Source organism: Apteryx rowi, unplaced genomic scaffold, assembly GCF_003343035.1.
Source record: "Apteryx rowi isolate R43461 unplaced genomic scaffold, aptRow1 scaffold_13, whole genome shotgun sequence".
In the NCBI taxonomy this organism is placed as follows: Eukaryota; Metazoa; Chordata; class Aves; order Apterygiformes; family Apterygidae; genus Apteryx; species Apteryx rowi.
In genome coordinates, this window is record NW_020447530.1 from 6,031,862 (window position 1) to 6,032,178 (window position 317).

The window sequence follows — 317 nt, forward strand, 5'->3', positions numbered from 1 at the left end:
AAAAAACGTTGGGATTTTGGGGGAGTTTTTGGAAGACGGCTCGGTCTCCCCACGGCGCACGGCCTCGCCCCTGGCACGGGGCGTTTTGAGGCAAAACGGGGATTTTGCAAAGGCCGCCCGAAGGGCCTCGCCGCGGCCCTGCCGCGCCTGCGAGGAAATCACGGCGTTTCGCACCAAAACGCGGGAGGCCGCCGCAAAACACCGCGAGCGCTTCTTTTTCCCTCTCCTCTGTGGCGGGCGGGGTGGGGGACGACTTCGCGGCTGATTTTTCGCCGCTTTGGCCGCCCCGAGGACCCGCCGCCGGCGCCGCCTCACGG